At 39.5% G+C, this 24477-nt stretch overlaps 1 protein-coding gene across 3 annotated transcripts in view; it reads right to left on the bottom strand.

The window, feature by feature from the left end:
- hivep2 (human immunodeficiency virus type I enhancer binding protein 2) overlaps window positions 1–24477 on the bottom strand; it is a 192398-nt gene that overhangs the window by 79181 nt on the left and 88740 nt on the right. The window contains exon 1 of one of the 3 annotated variants that reach the window (XM_002937214.5): window positions 14198–14392. The exons of the other annotated variants lie outside the window; for them this stretch is intronic. The gene's annotated coding sequence lies outside the window, so the exon portion shown is untranslated. Of the gene's footprint in view, window positions 1–14197; window positions 14393–24477 lie in introns of those variants that run through there. 3 annotated transcript variants of the gene reach the window in all.

Below are 24477 nucleotides of genomic sequence, written 5' to 3'. Positions count from 1 at the left end.
CCTATATGCACACACACATGGAGTGGAGTCGCAAAATTTCAATAAGATGATTGATAAGTTTTACCTACAGCAGTTCCTAACAACAAGGTATTTTCAGGTGCTTTGTCACCCGTGGGAGAGATTTTCCCAGGAATGACAATACACCCTGTGTTTCATCACCCTTAAGATAAAGGTTAATTCATAGTTTCTCTTGTGGGATAGGGCTCTGATCCAGAGTATTAATCTATACCACCTTCCATAAAGCAAGATAGAGCTTATGCTATAAAGGAAACAGGAAAAGTAAAACATAGTAACATAGTAACATAGTAAGTTGGGTTGAAAAAAGACATACGTCCATCAAGTTCAACCATAATGCCTATACCTAACCTGCCTAACTACAAGTTGATCCAGAGGAAGGCAAAAAACCCCATCTGAAACCTCTCTAATTTGCCTCAGAGGGGAAAAAATTCCTTCCTGACTCCAAGATGGCAATCGGACCAGTCCCTGGATCAACTTGTACTAAGAGCTATCTCCCATAACCGTGTATTCCCTCACTTGCTAAGAATCCATCCAGCCCCTTCTTAAAGCTATATAATGTATCAGCCAGCACGACTGATTCGGGGAGGGAATTCCAGAACCTCACAGCTCTCACTGTAAAAAATCCTTTCCGAATGTTTAAATGGAACCTCCCTTCTTCTAAACGGAGTGGGTGCCCTCGTGTCCGTTGGAAGGACCTACTGGTAAATAAAACATTAGAGAGGTTATTATATGATCCCTTTATATATTTATACATAGTTATCATGTCACCTCTTAAGCGCCTCTTCTCCAGTGTAAACAGACCCAACTTGGCCAGTCTTTCTTCATAACTGAGACTTTCCATACCCTTTACCAGCTTAGTTGCCCTTCTCTGGACCCTCTCTAACTCAATAATGTCCCGTTTGAGCACTGGAGACCAAAACTGAACAGCATATTCTAGATGGGGCCTTACCAGCGCTCTGTAAAGGGGAAGGATAACCCCCTCCTCCCGTGAATCTATACCCCTTTTAATACAGCTCAAAACCTTGTTTGCCCTTGCAGCTGCTGCCTGGCATTGCTTGCTACAGCCAAGTTTATTATCTACAAGGACTCCAAGGTCCTTCTCCATTATGGATTTGCCTAGTGCAGTCCCATTAAGGGTATACGGGGCTTGCATATTTTTACATCCCAGGTGCATGACCTTACATTTATCCACATTAAATCTCATCTGCCACTTAGCTGCCCAGATTGCCAGTTGGTCAAGATCCTGCTGCAGGGATGTCACATCCTGGATAGAATTGACTGGTCTGCAGAGTTTTGTGTCATCTGCAAACACTGATACATTACTCATAATACCCTCCCCTAAGTCATTTATGAACAAATTAAACAAAAGTGGACCCAGTACAGAACCCTGAGGGACCCCACTGAGAACCTTACTCCAAGTAGAGAATGTACCATTAACAACCACCCTCTGTACCCGATCCTGTAGCCAGTTTTCTATCCATGTGCAAACGACTTCACTAAGACCAATAGACCTTAGCTTAGAAAGCAGTCGTTTGTGGGGAACGGTATCAAATGCTTTGGCAAAATCCAAATAGATTATATCTACTGCATCCCCACTGTCCAGCTTCTTACTTACCTCATCATAAAAAGCAATTAAATTGGTCTGACATGACCTGTCCTTCATAAAGCCATGCTGATTACTGCTCATAATGCCATTCTCCACTACATAATTTTGAATGTGATCCCTTAACAAGCCTTCAAATAACTTGCCCACCACGGATGTCAAACTTACAGGCCTATAATTGCCAGGCTGAGATCTTACTCCCTTTTTAAATATGGGAGTGACATTCGCCTTCTTCCAATCCCTAGGTACCATACCTGATGAGAGTGAGTCTGAGAATATCAGAAACAAGGGCCACTGCAATTCTGCCCCTAGCTCTCTCAGTACCCGAGGGTGTATTCCATCTGGACCCGGTGCCTTGTTTACATTTATCGTGTGTAACCCTTTAAGCACCATATCCTGTGCCAACCACTGTGTAGTTGGAGCTGAGGCAACAGTGAAGCTATTGGGTGGGACTTGGCCCACTGGCTCCTCTACTGTATACACAGAAGAAAAGAACTGGTTAAGCACATCTGCCTTTTCTGTATCCGCTGTAACCATATTGTTATTATAACTCAATGGGGCCACACCCTCAACCTGCATCTTTTTACTGTTAATATACTTAAAAAACTTTTTGGGGTTAGTCTTGGCCTCGGCCGCGATGCGCTCCTCATTTTCTATCTTTGCCTTCCGGATTGCTGTTTTACAACACTTGTTATAGTGTTTATAATCATTAAACGCAGCTACTGTCCCCTCTGACTTATATTTCTTAAAAGCTTTCCTTTTTTCCCTATTAACTTCTTTACCTCAGAGTTAAGCCACATAGGGTGATTCTTAACACTTCTACTTTTTCTTATTAATGGAATGAATTGAGAACAGTAATGATTTAATATCATTTTAAATGACAACCATTTCTGCTCTGTATTTTTATCAGAAAACATAATGCCCCAATCTATGCCCTGAAGCGCTGCCCTTAAGGAGCTAAAATTTGCCTTCCTAAAATTCAGTGTCTTTGTTGCCCCCGTGTAAATTTGTTTCCTGCACCAAACATCAAATGAAATAACATTATGGTCACTATTACCCAGGGGTTCAACCACTTGCACATTTGCTATACGTTCTGGGTCATTAGAGATCACTAGATCTAGTATAGCATGGTTCCTGGTTGGCTCCTCAACAACCTGTGACATAAAGTTGTCGTGCAGCAAGTTTATAAACTTGTTCCCATTTACTGTCCTGGCAGTACTATTGCCCCAGTCAATATCAGGGTAATTAAAATCCCCCATTATTATCACTTGCCCCAAACTAGCAGCCTTTTCTATTTGCAACAGGAGCTGGGCCTCCTCCTCTTCGCTTACATTAGGGGGTCTATAGCATACCCCTACAATTAGTTTGGTAGATTCTTTACTATCTGTGAGAAGCTCAACCCATAAGGATTCAGCTCCCTCTGTTAACCCCATCACTTCCTCCTTAATATTTGCTTTTAAGTCGTGCTTAATGAACAGACACACTCCTCCTCCTTTTCTATTGCCCCTGTCCCTCCGAAACAATGTATACCCCCCAATATTAACTGCCCAGTCATGAGACTCATTCAACCAAGTTTCAGCAACACCAATCACATCATATTTCCGCTCCAACGCCAGTAACTCCAGCTCTCCCATTTTACTAGTCAGACTCCCTGCATTGGTAAACATACATTTAATACTGGTTCCGGCGTGAGAATGACGTGTAAACAACTTATGGGCCTCCCTGCCATTATCAGTATCCCGAAGCAAGTCTCCTCCCCAATTTCCCTTACTATGCCCACTACCTCATCTATCCTGTCTACCACAGAATTTCCCGCTGCACCCTCCCCCCCCACTCCTAGTTTAAAATCTCCTCCAACCCTCTAGCCATCTTTTCCCCCAAAGCAGCTGCCCCATCATCATTGAGGTGCAGCCCATCCCTGGCAAAGAGCTTGTAGCCGATTGAGAAATCAGCCCAGTTCTGGAGAAACCCAAAGCCCTCCTCCCTGCACCAATCTCTCAGCCACGCATTAATCTCCCTAAGCTCCCGCTGCCTTCTTAATGTTGCTCGTGGCACAGGTAATATCTCTGAGAAAATTACCTTGGAAGTCCTCGCCCTCAACTTCGCACCTAGCTTTTTAAAATCGTTCTTGAGGACTTCCCCCCCTCCTCTAACTTTGTCATTGGTACCTATGTGTACCAAGACCGCCGGGTCTTCCCCAGCCCCTCCCAACAATCTGTCCACTCGTTCCACCACATGCCGAACCCTAGCACCAGGCAAGCAACACACAGTTCGGCATGTAGGGTCTTTGCGACAAATTACCCTATCCACCTTTCTAATAATTGAATCCCCTACAACTATAGCCTGCCTTCCCTTCCTAGCACTATTCCCCCCACCTGTATTAGAGGTGCCGGCTCCCAGGTATACCTCCATGTACAGGTATACCTCCATGTAGCCATATAATTTGGTGCAAATCCAGTTTTTAACGAATGCTCTGATGCAATTGCAAGTGATGCAATACTCTGAAAATGTTAGATCAAACTTACACGTATTTTGTGTAAAAACATAAGTGTAATTGCTGCAGTTTTAAAGTATTGTGTGCAACTACTACAGGCGCAAAAACAGAAAGTGGGCACAATTATGTTGCAATTATGGGGGAAATTATTGCTCGAAGGGCTCACACTCATAAGCATTCTTTTCTGTGTTTCCCTGAAGTGCGTTCCTCTGCAGGGAAGCGCAGTAAGGAACGGATTCTGTTTTACCCTATGTGTCTGTACTCACACAGGCACATGTAGGCGCTGAACACAGGTCGGACACAGCATGTTGCATTCCATCTGTGTTAAGCGCTAACTTGCGCCTGTGTGTGTATAGGCACATAGGTTAGAAAGGAATGCATTCCGGCCTGCGCTTCCCTGCGGTGGAACGCAGAGTGGAACAATCGTGAGTCCAATCCCATACATTTGCACTGTGACCCATACAAGCATTAAAGAAACACACTGTTTTCAAGACTACAATACTTTCATTACAAACTGTTTTCGACAAAAGTAAACACATTTGCAGCATCCACATTACATTTATAGATGCCACCATTGCCACATTTGCTACACGGGAAGAATCTGCCCCTACACTCTAGGGGGCTGATTCAGTAAAGGGCTGATTCACTAAAAAACGAGTGCTATTTATAGCATGGGTTAAAAATATTACCACTTCTAATTTTTTGCAAGTTAATGATTGATTCTCTAAAAAGACATTTGTCTGAATTAAGAAGCGGTGTTCTTGGCATTATTTATATGGCGATGAGCGATTTTAAGCAATATTTTAACGCATGCACGATAATTTCCGCCGCACTTATATTAGCACACGCTATTATCTACGTAGCATTTAATTTTTGAAAACTACTGTTCTGAAAATTACTCTTTCCCTGAAAACACAAGCATGCATCACTCTAGGGCCAACACATACTTAAAAAAAATCCGACTGCAAACTCCATCTTGTCACCACAGACAATCACCAGCTGCAATTTTGTTCAGTAACGCCTACTCCTGGGAGGTGTTAAGTTTCACAGTAATTATCGCCACATTTTACGTGTTTAACGTTTCATATGTGTTTGTGAATCATGCGTTTGTATTATTTCTATGTGATAATTACCGCAATGCGATAAAAATAACGCTTTGTGATAATGAGCTTTTTAACGCATGCGATATTACGTTGACGAATCGGTACTTATTTATTGCATGCTTTTTAACGCAAAAAAGTATGCAATAAGCGTTATCGACCTTTAGTGAATTGGCCCCTAAAAATCTTACTGATGTGTCCGAACTTGGAACCATTGCTTCAGCCCAGGTGCAAGCACATAAGGCAAATTTCAGTGCGAACTGCTTACGTATGCACCCAAGCTGATGCAGTGTCTCCGGGTGCAGGCACATCAGTAAGACTTTTAGAGTGTAGGGGTGGATTCTCGTCCACATTTATCCATAGGCCGAGAATCCACCCCTAGTGGCAGTACCCAAATTTTCATTTGTGTAACTAGAAATACATCTTTTTTAGTGTGAAACACATAAATGAACTCTCTTCCTGTCTCAGGCAAGAGCAGGCCTTTAAATGCCCCTGCTTGGCTGCAAAATTATTCTAACTAAATATAATTCCATGCTACTATACAAGTCACTTAGACTTTGGAAAGACACATATCACAGCTAATAAACATTATCATCAATGTGTCCAAAAAGAAGGGTTAAATGCTAAAATGTATTATAGCAAATCTGTTCTCTCATTATCATTGAGAATGTTGTGCCAAAATACTTAGACCGCAGACTAAGCTACTGTACCTGAAGCCATTCCAGAATTCTGAGAATTGATGCTTAAAGTAACTGTATGAATTTGTAAATTCTTACAGGATTGCTTATGTCATGCTTTTTGCCAAAGGGCATTATTTATACAGTTTGCTTGTAATTTGGTCCTCATTAGCTGATGGGGTAGTGGGGTGAGTGTTCCTGTATATTGCTGGTATTTAAAACTGGGAATGTCAGTAAGGGTATTATGGACAGTAAAGAGACATATACTGTGAATCAGTTGCAGTTTTGGAGTTAAGGTCTGAAACACCATACTAAGAGAGATCTGCAGGAAACACACTAAAAAACACTTTGCTTTCTGTTACTATTTTCTCTTACCTTAAAAATATTCTTTCGATACTAACCACATAGTGTAATGTTTTGCAATAGGGCATTTATTAAAACATTTTGCTTTAGTTACATCTCATTGTTTTTATTTTTAATGAATAGAAATTGAAAAGTCATTTGCTATGAAGAGGTTGTTATGTTCCAAACACAATAAATACAAGCTTTTTCAGTTTTCATTTTTGACCATTTCTCTTTTCTCCTTCTCATGTCTCCCTAAAGCAGGGGTCATCAAGTCAATAAAGTAATGACACAGGGGTCCTTTTGACGCCTAGCTTGGTCTTCTCTCAAACGAGTGACCAAACTTTTGAAGTTCCCTTCCCACCAGTAATTATGTAAATCGCCGACGGGAATACATATGTGTTGCATGTGCTTTATGACGCAGCTTGAAGTTGTTTCGTAAGGCATGGCTCACAAGGTGATTTTCCCACTGGGAATTTACATTAATGCTATTGGGAACGGGACTTCCCACTGACTGAATAGGATCAGCATGCACTCAGTTTTAACATTTTGAACTTGTGTTTGTAAATGATCATTCTTGACTGGAATTAATCACTCTTAATGACAATCAGAGGAGGACGGTGACAGGTTCGATTGGGGTGGCTACCTGCAGTTCCTAAATAGAAAGAATTATAAAGGGATATATATTAGTTGATCTCACTTTGGCGTGGCTAACCTTCATAAATCTTACTTATTCCACCTCCTATGCTGACAATGTTGTACTACTCATGTTTCTGATGTAATGTTTTCTAAATAATGGCCTCTGAGTTAGTAAAAACAAATGTATTATAATTCAGCATATACTGTATGGCATATTGTTCGTTATTGTGTCACAGTTGAAAATATCTTCCTACGGGTAAAGATATATTAAGGAAATGCAACAAAGAACTAGTCAAAACTAAATACATATTTCTTTAGTGTAATACAGGCATAGGACCGGTTATCCAGAATGCTTGGTACGTGGGGTTTGCCAAATACAGGGTCTTTCCGTAATTTGGATCTCCATACCTTAAAGGAGAACTTAAGCCAAACTAGTAGGGTAGAAATGTTGTACTGTACATTATGTTCTGGGCTTCTATACCAGCCCAAAGCAACCACAGCCCTTTAGCAGTGAAGATCTGTGCCTCCAAAGGTGCCCCTCAGTAGTTCCCCATTCTCTTTTCTGCTGATTCACTGCACATGCTTTTTTACCTATCTTAGGGACTGATGTACAATATACTGTATATAGAAAATATAAATGCCTGATTTTTTTTAATCAGCCCTGTAGCATCAGCTTGTATTACAGGCCTGCCTCATTTTCTGCTTGATCATTTGCAACAACACCTACATTTAGCTTCTCAACAGCTGCTCAGAGCACACTGAGCATGTGAGTGTCGTAGACACTTTCCACTATAGGGAACTCCTGTGACACTTTTATAGGCCTGGATCATTAATGCTATTTAGATGCTGACACTTTAGGCTGGTGCAGTAAGTACAGTATATAAAATATAGCATTTTAGTCATATTAATTTTTAGCGTTTATTTCTCCTTTAAGTCTACAAAAAATCAGTTGTTATTTCTTAGTTGGGATAGTACTGATAAAACTGGCTGAAGGATAGATTACAAAAAGTGGAGGTAAATGCAACATTTTCCAATTGGGTCAGTGTTGATAGTGGAATACTGCAGGGGTCTGTCCTTGGTCCTTTGCTTTTTACCTTGTTTATTAATGACCTGGAGGTGAATATAGAAAGTACTGTTTCTATTTTTGCAGATGATACTAAATTGTGCAAAACTATACGATCCATGCAGGATACTGCCACTTTGCAAAGCGATTTCACAAAATTGGAAAACTGGGCAGAAAAATGGAAAATGTTATGCACTGTGGTAGAAATAATATAAATGCAAGTTATACACCAAGGGGCCCATTTATCAATGTACAATTGATTACGAATAGAAATAATTTATATTTTTCTAACATTTAGAACTGTACATATTTTACGCTACTTTTTCGTTAATTTCCGTGGCTTTTTCATACTTTGCGACAAAATGTGCAACAATTTGTACAAAGGTTTCAGAATTTATTTAAGCTTCAGTATTGTGACTTCCTTTTGACCAGGTAGGAGCTGCAGAGTAACATTGAGTCGTATGTAAAGCTTCCCAAATCACGCATTGAAGTTTCGAAGTCAGAACGGGTTTTGCACCATTTACAATTGTTTCAGTAAGAACATTTCGGAACTTTCGGATCATAAGTATGAAATGTTCGTATTGAAATGAAAATAATTTTTCGGGACATTTTCAATCATCAGAAATGATCAGATTTCTTGTTTCGGATTCGTACCTTAGTGAATTGGCCCCTAAATGGTAGTGTTCTGGGGATTTTTGTCTAATTCCAGACAGTGTCATTCAGTGGCTACTAAAGCAAATAAAGTGCTGTCTTGTATATAAAAAAAAAAAAAAAGTGGGGGCATTGACTTAAGGGATGAAAACATAATTTTGCCTCTTTATAGGTCCCTGGTAAGGCCTCACCTTGAGTATGCAGTGCAGTTTTGGGTTCCAGTCCATAAAAAGGATATTAATGAGCTAGAGAGAGTGCAGAGACATGCAGGTAAACTCTATACAAGTACATTAAAGGGGATTACAAATAGGTGTGTTCTTTTTTCCCATATAAAGAATCAGCGCAAGCATAGGCTATTAGGATACTAAAATCTACAGTTAGTATTGATGTTGGCATATATGATTTATGTATGTGATTTTATAGATAGGTCAGTGTAGGTTTGTGTGTGCTGGGGTTGAACTTGATGGACTCTGGTCTTTTTTCAACCCTTTGTAACTATGTAACTTTATATACAGTGTGCCGAACTGACTACAAACGGCACATGCTCATACAGAGCTCCCCTGGAGTAGCTTACTGTAATTTCTGAACCCAGACACCAAGATATATTCAGATGTTATATTCAGTTGAATACCAACACCTAGACATTTTATTTCTAATACTGAAAACAAAGGAGGGGGGTGGCCGAAATGACACTAATTACGTTTGTAAAATCAGTGCAATAGTGAATACTCGGGAACTATTCCAATCTATTCTTTTTGCAGCTCTAAGCTAGCCCCTTTGGGAAAAAAAAGGCTCAGTCATAACGCATAGTTGCGGTTAGCGAAAACACAGTTATTGCGGAAATCAACACCAATCATTAGCTGCACTTGTGTCCAAAGCCACTCCTTGACCATCTGCATAGCATAGTACTTCGCGCTGCTCTGTCCATCCTGCCTTCTGTTGTGATTTTTACGCAAATGCACCAACTGACACTGGGAAACCCTGGAGCTACCTTCACCTCACAGTGGTGGCAGTTATAGGATTTGCAGAGTGGCCAGCATTAATAAGTGCAGCCCCTTAAGAAACAAGCACCAATAGCTGGAAAAAAAATTAGCAAAATTGTATCCAATACTTAAGGTACAAGTGCAATCTCACACAATCAGGTCCATGATTATGCTGTATGTTGCAGATTTCGAACTTCATGGGTTTTCAGTCAAGAGTTTTCTGTATATTAAAGTATTCTCTTTCTACGAGAGAGGAGTCTATATAGATAATCCAATGGAAGATACTACTGAAAAAAATTAGCCCTTGTGTCAGTAGTTGCCTCATAGTTACATAGTTAATGGTTGGAAAAAAAAACAAAGTCCAGCAAGTTAAACCCTTCCAAGCAAACACATAGACCCATACCGACCTACCTATACACTTATATACATAAACTATAATATACCAACATCAATACTAATTGTAGATTTTAGTATCACAATAGCCTTGGATATTATGCTTCTTTAAGACATCATCCAATGCATTGTTAAATGCATTAAAAGAATTACAACATCGCAAGGGTATTCCACAACCTCACTGCCCTTGCTGTAAAATCCCACCTACGCTGCTTCAAATGAAAATTCTTTTTCTCTAATCTAAAGGGATGGCCCTCTGGCCCTCTGGTGTGCTGATCTTTTTGTCTGGGTAAAAATAAAAACATAGAGTAATGTTGCAAATTTGCTTTGATCAGAGCAGTCTCACCCACAATTCATAAAATCATCACAGTGACCCACAAGAAGATCTGTTGCCCTGTCCTTACCAAATAATTTACAGCTCCAAGAGAGGAGGCAAAACACTCCTTTTCCTTCACTTAAACTGAATGGGAATTCAGAGAATTCTGTCTAGTGACAGGCTCATTTTGCGTAAAAATGCAGAGCTGGCTAAATAGGTTCAGATGAGATTGCTGTGATTCCTATTCACTTTAAAGGGAGGAAGATTTGTAGTTTTTGTTTGACAAATGCCACATGTTACCCAGTGTGCCAGTTCAATTGGTTGGTGAAATAAAATAATATAACTTGTAATGAATTAATGTTTTTTAAAAGATAGTGTAGTCATATATTGGAAGATCTTAAACTGCTGCATTTTTTTTATAAGAAATATTGAATTATTCTTTAACAAAGCTATGCTCAGTACACAGACCAGATTCATTTGTTTTTTTTTTATCTTATCGGTTACTACATTTGTCAGGATTAAAGGGGTCTGCACCCATAAAATGTTCTTTTCATACAATAAAATATATTTGTAAGCAACTTTTCAGTATACATTAAAGTTATTTGTATGTAATTATAACTTTATTTATAAAGTGCTACAAAGATATGCAACACTGTACAATTTTACAGAGAACAAAAGTACACACAGGAAGGACAAGTATTATAATAAATTCATCAAATAATAATAAATACACCGAGTTTAAGTGCCACACAGAAAAACAGCAGAAAGAAGATCCCTGCCCCTAAAGCTTAGGGGTACAGTATATTTATCCATGCTGTGTAAAGTGAAGAGTGTAGAGTGAAGCATTACCAGTGATGTTGCCCTAGGCAACCAATCAGCAATTAGATTTTAACAGTTAGAAAACCAAAGCACAGCATCTGATTGGCCCCTTACAGAATACACCCCTTACAGTCTAAGTGAGTGGGTGAGTAACATACAGGCATAAATTAAAGGGAAAAAGTTGCACAAGGTTTGGAGATTTGGTTTGGACTAATCTCCTTCCACCTGCAATAATCTAAATCGCTGGTGGGAAAGCATTTGAGCTGCTTAATTTTTCCCTAAAGCCACCCAATGTTGCCTAGCGAGAAAACTTCAGGTGACTCCATAAAAATGAATTGCTGCATATGTTTCTATTATTGCCAATGGGGAGAGGAGAATCACAATCTACTTGTGTGCCCGCAGCCTAAGCTATCGAGGTCTGAACGTCAGTGGTTAGTGAATGGGGTGTCAAAGTATATCTGGATGTCATCTGTGAATAAGTGATATTTAAAATCAAACAAGTGAGGTCTCCTAAAGAATGAATATACAGGGAGAACGCCAGAGGGCTGGAGTACCCCTTATACTAAGCGGAACTGGGGAAGAGAATTTGTTAGCAGTAATTAAAATCTGCAATTAAAGGGGTTCTTAAACCCAACCATAAGGTTGTCCCACTGCATCCCCTAGTTTTCTGTAGAAGTTGACAAAATAAGTAATTGCGCATGCAAGAAAATTCACCAATGGAAATTCTACCAATGAGGATGCTAATTACCAGCACAATGTCAGTGATTTTGCTGCTTTCTTAGATAAAGAGATTAAAGGGTTGATTCACTAAAGTGCGCTAAGCGTTATCGGATGGATTTTTGCGTTAAAACTGACGCTAAAAATTTTCGCTAAAATTAACACCTACTTGGGGCAGGCGGTAATTATAGAAAAGTACAGTTCATGAGCTTTTGGCAACACAATATGGACTTTGCAGTGTGATTTATGCAAGTATGCGTTGGCGCTAGAGTGATGTAGCCTCCAGTTTGCAGGGAAATGGGCATTTTCAGAAAAGTAATGGCATGTATGGCTAATATGGTGTGTGTATTTTCGCACGTGGTGACAATTTGTGCGCGCTGCTTTAATTACCGTGCGTTGCATCAAATATCGCACAAAAATAGTCTTCGCGACTTAGATATTGCAAACAGCATTGCGTCTAAATTAACGCAAGTATCCTTTCAGTGAATTGTGCGTTCAGACGCGAAAAATTAGACGCAATAAAATTTTGCATGCTATAAATAGCGCTTGTTTTAATGCACCTTGCGTCATTTTTATTATTATTCTACACCAGGGGTGGGCAAACTTTTTGGCTCAGGGGTCACATTCACTTACAGCTGGGCCAGGCCAGCATTACGCCCAGGGCTGCCATCAGAAATCCTGGGGCCTCTCAGCTCTCCCCCAGCATCCTCCAGCTCCACTCCCCAGCATCCTCCAGCTCCACACCCCAGCTTCCTGCAGCTCCCCCACAGCATCCTCCAGCTCCCCCCAGCATCCTCAAGCTCCATTTCCCAGCATCCTCAAGCACCATTTCCCAGCATCCTCAAGCTCCTCCATCACCTGACTTCTGTCCCCCCCCCCCTCGGCTTCCTTTTATATGGTTGCGCCCTGTGCGCAGTGATGTCATGCGCACGCACGGGCGCAACCAATCAAGGGGCCCGTGTTGGTGGGCCGGATTAAAAAGGCCAGCGGGCCGTAGTTTGTCCACCCCTGTTCTACACTGTAATTAAACATGGGGATAAAAGAACACATTTGTCCCAGTACTGGGATATAAACTTGTTTATTGCTTCTTACTCCAATTGCAGGAACAAAAACATGTCCCAAAATTTACACAGATCAGAGCGATTCTCATTGAAGGATTACTTTGTACTGTATATAATGCAGTTTCTGGCTGTGCAGAACTGGGGAAATGTTTTCTGCGATATTGCTCTAAGACTACAACCCCAATGTTGTTGGACTACAGCTTCCAGCATGACTTAACCCTGATAATGTGTTAAATTATTTTGTGATTTATATTCGTGCAACTGCAGCACAGAGTAAAGTGTGGTTGAGCAGTGCAGTGCAGCAATGTTTAGAACCCTCTTAGAATTAAATTTTTTCTCTATGCAAAAATAGGAAATATGAAACTCCTTTGAGTAATAACAATGTTACCAATTGTCATATTATACAAAAAGTGATGGTAGAACAATGCTCTAGTATTTCTGTGGTATCAGAATTATGTTGTAATTTACATTTTATATAGATAAATATGCTACAGTATTGCTATAGCATGATAATGCTCTGATAACATTCAGGCATAGTGGCAAAAATATATTTTACCCCACAGAGAATGTTTGATGCAGTAGTACAACAAATATTGAACAGCAGCAAACTAGTAATCATGTTTCATATAATACATCATAACGTTAAATCTGTCACTCTCTTAGCTGAACCACAGAATGATGGGAGTTATAGTTCATCATCTGCTAGAGAGTTGCAGTTAGACATCCCTTATATAGTACTACCTACCCATACACAAAGACAAACCAGGTTCCAATGTACCAGGTTCATTAATGTACAAGGATTTCTCAAAAAGTCTTTCAGTTTGCAATTACTGGTAAAACTGTGTGTGTCATCTCTCAGGAGAGCTATGAATCACAGTACAAAGTATAACTTCTGTTCAACACACAGTGCCATGTGAGAGAGGTGTGCAAGGCATTACAGTATAATAAAGGGCAGAGTCAGCTAAGCCCAGTGAGAATTTCTCTACCTTTGCCCTTTCAGTAACAACATTACACAAGTTACAATGAATTCACTGAGTGTTTTACACCCTCTTACCATATATTAACTGCCTGATTATTAGGGACCAGCAAGCAAGGTGTTGCAGGACTAGTACAGTGCATAAAGGCAGGTATACCAATGTTTATGTTTAAATCAAAATCCACTATAAATTTAAAAAAGTCTAAATCAGAGTTATTTTTACACACTGTCACACAAGTCTAAAATAAATATAATTTGACACAGATATTATATGAGATACCCCAAAGAGCTTACAATTAAACAGTTAATCTCTAAAATACAGAGAAAGCAGAGAAAGTGACTTACCCAAGGTCACACTGGCAGTTGCTGTGCTCCCAAGCCTCCTGCATTAGTGACAAGGGAAGCAAGCACAAGGTTTGTTTTCCTTTCACCACTAATCAGAAGGGTAGAGATAAAAAAAGGTTTTCAAACAAACCAGGCAGCGGATATCCCCTTCTTTCATTTGGTCTCTCCCTCTGCCTATCCCCAAAACCACCCTCGCATAACAGTGAATCAGTACTACCTGCATTTTTCTGCACAGCAACCTTGTGTCTCCAGCCATTCAAAAAATGCAACAGACTAGAAATTCCTGTTATTCTTTCCCATGCAACAATAAAAAAAAATCTAAACAGCAGCCGTGACTTCCATCAATCACAAGTCACTCACTGATACAGGGTGCAGGAGGAGACCTACTGATGTCAGCTAGAGTCACTAGAGAAAATACCCACTGATGACGCATATCCAGGCTTAAAAATAGCTACAGGGCCCCCAAAGGGATTCTTCAACAGACACATTTAGATCTCCTTACTATAGCACTGGAGCTGTCTTATGGCAATGCACACACAACAGTATTTTGCTGTTTAGTGCAGGCACCTGCTTTTACACCAATATTATTTACACAAATATTGCAGAGCAGGAATTAAACAGGAGCCTGTCACAGTTGTTCAGAAGGTAGAAAACAGAGTGTTACAGTACATAGTAAACGAAGTTGAGAAAATACTCATGCCAAATTCAGTAATTTTCTTAATTCCTTCTAGACTTCAACATTCTTTTCTAGTATGTGCAGGTATAGGCTTAACAACTAGAAACAACTGTATATGATTTTAACAAATGTCACTTTATAAAGTCTATGAACTTTAAATTTTATAAACCTAGAAAACGTTTAAACTGCTGTCTGTTTTGGCTTTTTACGCAACCCTCTTTTTAGAGTGACATACAGCTAAGGGATCCCTTATCCAGAAACCTGTTATCCAGAAAAAGCCCATCTCCCATAGACTCCATTATAATCAAATAATTTACATTTTTAAAAATGGTTTTCTTTTTCTCTGTAATAATAAAACTGTACCTTGTACTTGATCCCAACTAAGATATAATTAATCCTTATTGGAGGCAAAACAATCCTATTGGGTTTAATTACTGTTTAAATAATTTTTTAAGTAGACTTAAGGTAGGAGATCCGAATTATGGAAAGACCCCTTATCCGGAAAACCCCAGGTCCTGAGCATTCTGGATAACAAGTCCCATACCTGTATAATAAACTGTTTATATGACATTTAGTAACAGAGCATACAACAAGTGTACAACAGGTGAAAAACACATGAAATTATCACAGGTGTCTATTTTGCAAGTGTTAATCTGTCGCCAAATGAGCAGATCTTTGAGGTAGCGGATATGGAATTGAATTGACAGTTTTGGCCCGGGCTAAACCGGCATTTACAGTGCCGGATTTCTGTTCAGAGTGCACAGAGGGCGCCCTCATTCTCCGCCCCCCCATTTCTTAGGATTGAGTGCATGTGCATCACATTACTCCTTTTCGCGCACTGGGAATGGGACATGCTGTGGTTTTCTGTGCGGGACGCTCTGTATGTGAGCAAATTTGACGGGCTGCTGGGCACCAGGGCCTTTGTAGCAGCTCCACAAATCTGGGCATGGGGATATAGGCAATCCAGGACAAAGGCCACATCAACGCACCAATGCATTCCTCATCCCGACTGGATTTTCAGACAGAAATTAGTCAGGCAGGCCCATATAAGCACTCCATACATAGGCTGATAAACTGCCAACAGGGAATTTCCGCATTTCGCCATTGATACATTGTTTCGCGAAACTTCAGCAAAAAATCGGCACGTCAAAAAAAAGTCATGGTCGTGGCAAAGGAAAGACGCACGCAACAAGAAATTCGCATTTCTTGGATTTTTCTCATTTCGTGAATTTTCGGCAAAGTAAAACAGGACAGATTCGCTCATCACTAATCGCAGTTTTTCTCGGCCTATGTATAGAAATGCTTTAAGGGGCAAACAAAGAACATTTATGCATTGGCAGCAGCAGGTTACACTTCCCCCAGTATTATTTTACAGGTTTGGGATCCATTTTTTTCATCGATACATTAAAAGGTGTGGAAAGGGTTCCCTAATAAGTTTTCCCAGACACAGTACAGCTTCCAGATTGCAAAGCATTTTATATTCTAATCCCCATGATTAGAAATCTTAAACATCACTCTGTCAGATTGGAGCTAACTGGTGCTTGAGGCAGAAAGTAACTTGATCAAGATTACAGGTTACTGACACAGGAATTGAACCCAAGGCTTCCTGAATTAAAATCTAGGTTATGATTCTGCGATTTAGACATAAACCAATGGTATTTCAGACCCCTGTAAAGCTATTTTAATGTAAATGCATAACAGACATTACATACATATACCAAACAGTTAAGTTAAAAAGGTGAATAATTTGCAAAGTTTTTCAAAACCATTTACTACCTGGTTGTGCTATTAGTCCACAATCAACCAATAATTAGAATGATCATATTTAGGTATGTTATGCAGCTACCAGACAAATTTATTTTAACATATTCTCTGTTTATGTAGGTTGAATAGCTCTTCTATATCTCCTCATCTCATACAGACTAAAATAATAGTCCTTCTTGTCATATAGAAAAAGGACTGGACTGGCTAATGCCACACCATGCGTAAGGCGTATATTTTCGGTATGCCGAAAAACGCTTGCCGAAAAAATATGCCATACGCTCCTACCTGTGCCTGCACCCAATTGAATTGAATATGCTCGGGTGCAGGCACATGTAGCCGAAACCGGCATAAAAATGCGAGACTTTGCATTCTCTCCCTTTTTTAGGTGGATTTTTAGGTGCATTCTCTCGCATTTTTACTTTTGCTTGCTCTGGCCCTAAACGTCTGTATTCAATATTATACCCATAGCTTTGGGGGTTTATTTTGAAGCTCTGTATAATCTCTTATTATATAACAGATGTCCAGAAAATACCAGTGTCATGCACTGCAGAGTGCAACAGCTTTATTGCCACACCTAATACTCTGTACCTACTGGTTGCGATTTATTTGTGAGAAAATGACTGCACAAGATCTGAGGATAAAACAAATATATCCATAAATCCTTCTTGTAATGCATGCAGTAAAGTCTGTGCCTATGAAGCTACAAACAAATGCTCTTTTTGCCTCTCTTGTCTAGCTAAAAATAAAACCAGTAGTTTTTTATAGCCCAGCAATTTTGAAATGCATTCCTATTCTGTGTTCTGCACATGCTCTGTCAGTCTGCAGTGGCGCTTATCAAACCTGTCCTCAGACACCCCTACTGCAATCAAGTGGCAAGCAGTCTGCAGACAGTTATACTGACTTATGTGAATGTTAAAAAGAGAAGGCAGAAATGCAATTTCCCAAATTTACATACAAATATTGTTACTAAAAACAGTTTAGTGAATGATGCTATGCATACATATTGTAAATGTACTGTAATCAAAACAAAAATCAATGGCTTAAAAATGTCTTCAATCATTCAAACATTTATAAAACAGAAAAAACTCATCAGACACAAACAGGTGTCTGTTCAAAAGCAAATTTCTGAAGAATTACATTTATATGTATATGATATGTTCTAATGCAACAAGAAATACTGATACAAAACCCAGCATGATTCCAATGATTAAACAGAATGACCAAGACAGAACAAAAGAATAGCTGTTAAACACTAAACATTTGCTTAATTTTGAAAGCATGTTGGTTACACCCTGGGCCAGACAATCAAAAACTAATTTTAAATACTTTATGGTAAATATAATTTTTTGCATATAAAGTCAATTCAAACCTGCTAGCCAACTAATAGTAGACAGAGGTAAAGCCACAAGAACAATTACTGACCAACTGTCCTGCTGTGATGTTTTATGAAGACAAAACTATCAATACAACAGGAATCACATCTTGTTACTGCAGGCACTTATATCTGCAAAACATAGGCACTGATAATCACATACAGCAGTTCCTCAGTCATTCTCGTTAAAGTGCAGTGATGGAGAGACAGCTGGGGTGCTGCAGATTGTCATTCTTTGGTTAGCTGAAGCCACAAAGGAAAATGTGGGTATGTTTCTTTAATTAAAATTTGCTTTCTTACCAACATGAAATCATTTGTGTCTGCAAGGCCCACATATGAGCCCCATGTAATTTTCAAAGTCACTGCCTTAATGAATGGGGAGAAATCCAAGCTGTAAAAAGGCCCAAATTTTGTACCAGGCCTGGTAATCGACAACAGCCAACTTTGCTTTCAAACAAAGGTTACTAGTAAATGGTAACTGTTTTTTTTTTTTTTTTTGCTAGCTTTATTTGTTATGGATTACTTGACCTGATGTAAATATTTGAATGTATATTGCTGTATGGAAATTGTTAAAACTACGAGCAAAAAAAATTCTTCTTCAGACCAGTTGTCACTGGTACTGTCTAAGCCCTATCTGCAGTAGATACAAACTGTACAAAAGATATAAGAACAGAAAATTAGGAGGTTCCATCTTAATATTATGGAAACATATTTTTTACAGTGAGAGCTGTAAAGTTGTATAATTGTCTCCCTTAATCTATTACTCTATCTTTTAACTAGATAGCCTAAAAAAAGGGTTAGATGCCCTTTTTAGCAAGTGAGGAAACAGGGCTACTAAAAAATAGGCCTTAGTACAACCAGGGACTGGTTCCACTGTCATCTTGGAGTCAGGAAGAAATTTTTCTCCTATGAGTCAAAATGGAGAGGTTTCAGAGGCTTTGTGCTTTTTTGATCAACTATTAGCTAGGCACATTTTATATAGACATAAAGGCTTTAACTCGATGGACAAGTGTCTTTTTTAACCTGTGTTACTATGCTGTTCATCGTGGAACATTAATATTATATTCAAAAATGTGAAAAGCACAGATTTCTGTCTAAAAGGGTCGCACATTATAAACACACATTTACACAAAGTAAATGCAGCATAAATTGTGGAAAACCACATAAAGGCCATTGAATTGCTGGCTTTTATTTAAGCTTTGGCTCTAGAAATATTTTGTACTGTCCTTTCTGGCACACAAAGGGTGAGAATACTGTGTTATGCTACTTCCTGGTAAGAAATTTGAAATCAACTTACTGAACTGGTTCTGTAGGATTAGTTACTGTAAACAGGAAAAGCATACTCAACATCAGTGTCATATTCAACCTGTGCAATGCTGTTCACACCTTGTTCTCTTTGGAGCCTTCAAGAAAGCTGATACCTTTAGTTACAATTGATTGCATTAATACAGGTACACTGGTACTCACCTGCATTCCTTTAGGTTTGTGTCATATGTGCAGCCTTGCTGACCAGTTTACAGAAACACAAGCAGTAGTCACAACTGTATTCATTAAGGAAAGATGGTAGGATGTATGGGTTTATTTATCACAGGTCAAATTGTTCCATTCCTAAAGAAGCTATTTTAACCCATGTCCACAGGATCCAGGTTACTCATGAAAATCAAACATTTTTTTTTAATAATAACTTGAGCAGCCACAACTATGTATGGTACGTCATAGTTTATTATCTTTTCTTGGGTGGCTGGTGTGCTGTGTTTCATTTTTGGATATACTTAAAATACTGATTGAAGAACTTATTGTTACTTATCTTCTGTACAAAGTTTCTGATTCAGGGTGAGGATAAAATGGATGAAGTGTGGAAAATGTCTGGATGTCTTTTGGTTATTTGGTGCCACGGACTTGGCACATAGATTTAACGCATCTGTTCCTCTTGGGATGCCTTTCAGCAACAGGCCATGCAATTATGGGATAGGTTTGCCCAACGGGGATATAGTACGGAGGTGATCAAATTAGCCTACGATAGAGCTGTGGCCACGGATAGGATGAGTTTATTACACCCCACTGTTACTGATGGGGCGCGTAAAGGGGGATCCCATGGGAAACTCAGGTTTTGTACTACATTTGGCCGCGGGGCCCACGATATCCAAAGGAGTATTACTAAATATTGGGGCATATTAATGCAGGATCCGGTGTTGCAGAAAGCTCTGGATAAAACCCCTAGATTTACATTCAGGAGAGCTAGGAATGTGGCCTCCTGGGTATCTAGGAGTTTATATTCCACGAGAGATAATGACTCGGAAGCTGCATGGTTACGCCATAAGGGCACTTACAAATGTGGCAGGAAAAAATGTAAGGCGTGTGGGGTAGTGAGAATCTCCAAGCAATTCAGTTGTACATATACAGGACATACTTTCACCATTCCCCAATATTTCAACTGCCAATCCAAAGGGGTCATTTACCTAGCCACATGTGAGTGTGGTGCTCAATATGTGGGGAAAACCATTCGTAAGGTTGGAACTAGGATTCTGGAACACTTATCAGCCGTAGAGAGAAAGGACACAAGATCAGCGATAGCAAAACATCTAATAGAGAAACATGAAAGTAGTAATCATGTGACCTTTCAGATTATTGATAGACCTAGTATAAGTGTTAGGGGAGGTGATGTAGATAAGAAACTTTCAGAGAGAGAGGTCTTTTGGATATATCGGTTGAAAACAACAGAGCAATATGGGGGCCTCAATAGAGAATGGGAATTATCCTGTTTCTACTGATAATCATGTGACTACACCGCTATTCAATTGATTAATATTTTTGGAAGCAATATGTTTATATGTATACTTTTAATTTAGTATTGTGGTCTGACAATTGGACATATAATCATATACATACAACTTAGAAACAACTTGTAACAATATTTAATACATGTGACTTTTATGATCTATTGTTACTATTATTATTACTACTATTATCATTATTTATATAACACCTAAGCTTACCTAAATGATGTGTGTTTTGGAGGGTACAGTTTTTTATAATTGATAAGCACCCCGGCTGGGTGCTCTTCATATGTTTTTATATATATAAGGTTTTCATCACGTCTATGGACATATATGTGCTTGCTTTTCACACTTCAGGGTTAACAGTGAGTTGCCAATTAAGAATGGGTGTGTGTTCTATCTATTTAAACTCTAATGGAGGGTGCCACAATTTGGGCTTCTGAGGAAGTGGTGTTACCACGAAACGCGTTAAGCTAAAGGGGTGAATATGCTCTGACCTGTTTTTAAATGATGAAATAAATTTATGTTTTTATTCCCAAGTTTTTCTGTGCTCCGCTTCTCTATCAATTTTTGCTGGATTTTTGGCCCAATCGGGGGCAGCTCAGCGTAGTAGCACGAATTAACTTACTTTAGTGGGCTATCCTGGTGTGTGCTCCCCTATTTCCCTTCTGGTATTAACTAGTGAAACAATGTAGCAGATGCCAAGACCTGTTTATCTGCAGGACTGTCAACTTTTGCTACATTGGTCAGAACAAAGAGAACTAATACATGCTAGTTTACATAGCTTACATTAGCTTATCTTACATTAACAAATAAAAAACCACTGCAATTTTTATAAAATCACATTTGTTTAAAATTTATATTTACATATATTTAAAAGATTACCCATCTTACAATCTGATTGAAGTCAGATACAATGGTGCAAATATCTGGGTGCCATGGAGACATCAATCTGATAAAAGGAGTATAGACTGCATGGTAACATATTAAGTTAGGTTGAAAAAAGACATACGTCCATTAAGTTCAACCATAATGCCTGCCTTTATAACCTGCCTAACTGCCAGTTGATCCAGAGGAAGGCAAAAAAAACCCCAACTGAAGCATCTCTAATTTGCCGCAGAGGGGGAAAAAATTCCTTCCTGACTCCAAGATGGCAATCAGACCAGTTCCTGGATCAACTTGTACTAAGAGCTATCTCCCAAAAAGCCATCCAATCCCTTCTTGAAGCTAACTAATAAATCAGCCAGTATGACTGGTTTAGGGAGGGAATTCCACAACTTCACAGCGCTCACAGTTAAAAATCCTTTCTGAATATTTAAACGGAACCTCCCTTCTTTTAAACTGAGTGGGTGCCCTTGTGTCAGTTGGAAGGACCTACTGGAAAATAAAGGATTAGAGAGGTTAATATATGATCCCCTTATACAGTTGTTTTCAAAATTATTCAACCCCCAATGCTGTAAAGGGTTTTAGGGAATTCAGTGTACATTTGTAATTGTGTTCAGAATGAAATCTTACAAGGACTTTTTAAAGAACCAAATGCAACTAAAATGACATCAATTGTTTTTGTAATACAGTATTAAATGTTTTTTTGTGTGATTTCTTCATTGACACAATTATTCAACCCCTTAAAGACTACCACTCTTAAGAACAGAGGTTCATTCAAGTGTTTTCGATCAGGTATTGAAAACACCTGTGGATGTCAACGAGCAGCAATCAAGCATAATAAGCACCAATTAGGCAGATTTAAAATGACTGTGATACTCAGCTCCTTCTAGACATTTACTGGTGTGTTTACAAACATGGTGAAGTCAAGAGAATGGTCCAGGAAGACAAGAGAAGAGGTGATTTCTCTTCACAGGAAGATTGCAAAGATGTTAAACATACCAAGAGACACCATAGGAAGCATCATTCGCAAATTCAAGGCAAAGGGCACTGTTGAAACGCTACCTGGTCGTGGCAGAAAGAAGATGCTGACTTCGACTGCTGTGCGCTACCTGAAGCGCAAAGTGGAGAGAAGTCCCCCTGTGACTGTTGAGGAACTGAAAAAAGATTTGTCAGATGCGGGTACTGAAGTTTCAGCTCAGACAATAAGGTGCACACTGCGTAATGAAGGCCTCCATGCCAGAACTCCCAGGCGCACCCCCTTGCTGTCTCCAAAGAATAAGAAGAGTCGACTGCAGTATGCCAAAAGTCATGTGGACAAACCACAAAAGTTTTGGGATAGTGTTCTGTGGACTGATGAAACAAAATTAGAACTGTTTGGGCCCATGGATCAACGCTATGTTTGGAGGAGGAAGAACAAGGCCTATGAAGAAAAGAACCCCTTGCCTGCTGTGAAGCATGGCGGGGGGTCAATCATGCTTTGGGGCTGTTTTGCTTCTGCAGGTACAGGGAAGCTTCAGCGAGTGCAAGGTACCATGAATTCTCTTCAGTACCAGGAGATATTGGAAGAAAATGTGATGCAGTCCGTCACAAACCTGAGGCTTGGGAGACGTTGGACCTTTCAACAGGACAATGATCCCAAGCACACCTCCAAGTCCACTAGAGCATGGTTGCAGATTAAAGGCTGGAACATTTTGGAGTGGCCATCGCAGTCACCAGACTTAAATCCGATTGAGAACCTCTGGTGGGACTTAAAGAAAGCAGTTGCAGCGCGCAAGCCTAAGAATGTGACTGAACTGGAGGCTTTTGCCCATGAAGAATGGGCTAAGATACCCGTAGATCGCTGCAAGACACTTGTGTCAAGCTATGCTTCATGTTTAAAAGCTGTTATAACTGGAAAAGGATGTTGTACTAAGTACTAAGAATGATTGTCAGTTGGGGGTTGAATAAAACTGATAATTATGTGAGCACAGAAAAGACATTTGTGGTTATTTCATTATAAATATTATGTTATATTTGTCTGAGTTACAAGTGCCTCTTTGATTTAATTGTAAACAAGATGACTGAAATGATCAAAATCAATGTCAAACTGGCCAAAACACTCAATTTCAGTGGGGGTTGAATAATTTTGAACACAACTGTATATTTATACATAGTTATCATGTTACCTCTTAAGGCCCTCTTCTCCAGTGTAAACAACCCTAACTTGGCCAGTCTTTCTTTATAATTGAGACTTTCCATACCCTTTACCAGCTTAGTTGCCCTTCTCCGGAATCTCTCTAATTCAATAATGTCCCATTTGAGCACTGGAGACCCAAACTGAACAGCATATTCTAGATGGGGTCTTACCAGCACTCTGTGAAGGGGAAGAATAACACCCTTCTCCCGTGAATCTATGCCCCTTTTAATACAACTCAAAACCTTGTTTTCCCTTGCAGCTGCTGCCTGGCATTGATTGCTACAGCCAAGTTTATTATCTACAAGGACTCCAAGGTCTTTCTCCATTACGGATTTGCCTAGTGCAGTCCCATTAAGGGTATAAGTGGCTTGTATATTTTTACATCGCAGGTGCATGACCTTACATTTATCCACATTAAATCTCATCTGCCACTTAGCCCGCCCAGATTACCAGTTTGTCAAGATCTTGCTGCAAGGATGCCACATCCTGGATAGAATTGACTGGTCTACAGAGTTTTGTGTCATCTGCAAACACTGATGCATTGCTTATAATACCCTCCCCTAAGTCATTTATGAACAAGTTAAACAAATGTGGATCCTGTACAGAACCCTGAGGGACCCCATTGAGAAC

The sequence above is a fragment of the Xenopus tropicalis genome, chromosome 5 (genome assembly GCF_000004195.4).
Source record: "Xenopus tropicalis strain Nigerian chromosome 5, UCB_Xtro_10.0, whole genome shotgun sequence".
NCBI classification, from domain to species: Eukaryota; Metazoa; Chordata; class Amphibia; order Anura; family Pipidae; genus Xenopus; species Xenopus tropicalis.
The sequence above is the reverse complement of the archived record's forward strand: the minus strand, read 5'-3'. Positions and strand labels throughout refer to the sequence as shown.